The sequence below is a fragment of the Ailuropoda melanoleuca genome, chromosome 15, assembly GCF_002007445.2.
Source record: "Ailuropoda melanoleuca isolate Jingjing chromosome 15, ASM200744v2, whole genome shotgun sequence".
NCBI lineage: Eukaryota > Metazoa > Chordata > Mammalia > Carnivora > Ursidae > Ailuropoda > Ailuropoda melanoleuca.
Genome location: NC_048232.1, coordinates 11,848,970 through 11,849,243, shown reverse-complemented (window position 1 = coordinate 11,849,243; position 274 = coordinate 11,848,970).

Genomic DNA, 274 nt, shown 5'->3' with positions numbered 1-274 from the left:
CCGCCCCTCCTCCCCGCGCGCGCCCCCGCCGCCGGCTGTCCCCGCCCCGCAGCTCGCGCTGTAGAGGCCGGGACCCGGGAAATGAGGGCTACCTGGGTTTGTGAATGACCGTGACCGGCGGCGCTCACTTAAATATTAGTTAAAGGAGTGTGCGGAGTAGGTCTCCTCTGTTGGGGTCCCTTTAGAAGGCCGGAGCCGCGGGGGCTCGCTGCGCCCCAAGGAAAGAGGAGTACGATCCGAAGCATCCTTTGACCAAACCCTGGATCTCTGCTAA